This window comes from Heterocephalus glaber, unplaced genomic scaffold, assembly GCF_053883595.1.
Source record: "Heterocephalus glaber isolate CG9 unplaced genomic scaffold, H.glaber_assembly_v1.0 deba00001561, whole genome shotgun sequence".
NCBI classification, from domain to species: domain Eukaryota; kingdom Metazoa; phylum Chordata; class Mammalia; order Rodentia; family Bathyergidae; genus Heterocephalus; species Heterocephalus glaber.
This window is the reverse complement of record NW_028258349.1, coordinates 9,379,962-9,380,366: the sequence shown is the minus strand read 5'-3', so window position 1 is coordinate 9,380,366 and position 405 is coordinate 9,379,962.

Below are 405 nucleotides of genomic sequence, written 5' to 3'. Positions count from 1 at the left end.
TCTTTTGAAATGTTCAGTTTCTCTGGTTGTGTTTTGTTTCTGTTGGTGCCCACATAATATATTGTGCCCTTAATGTGCTACCACTGGATCTTGGATTTTGGTCCTTGTCACAAACATCTCCATGAAGGTCTCTGGAATTCAGCTTGGCCACCTTTCTGTCCTTTGTCAGGAACTGTTTTGCTCTCTCAAGCCATGTGAGAACTGAGTGTGGTTTGGGAAAACAAAATTCTCATCCATGTCAGCCTACCCATAAGGTGCCACTGAGTTTGCACGGGTGTGGCGCCACCTGTAGGTCTGTGGGACAAGCCCATGAGGCTGTTTCCAGTTCCTAGGAAGAAAACACAAGCCTCCCTGAGTCCTCAGGCGTGGCTTGTGTGTTTCCCATTCTGGGTCAAGTGTGGAGAG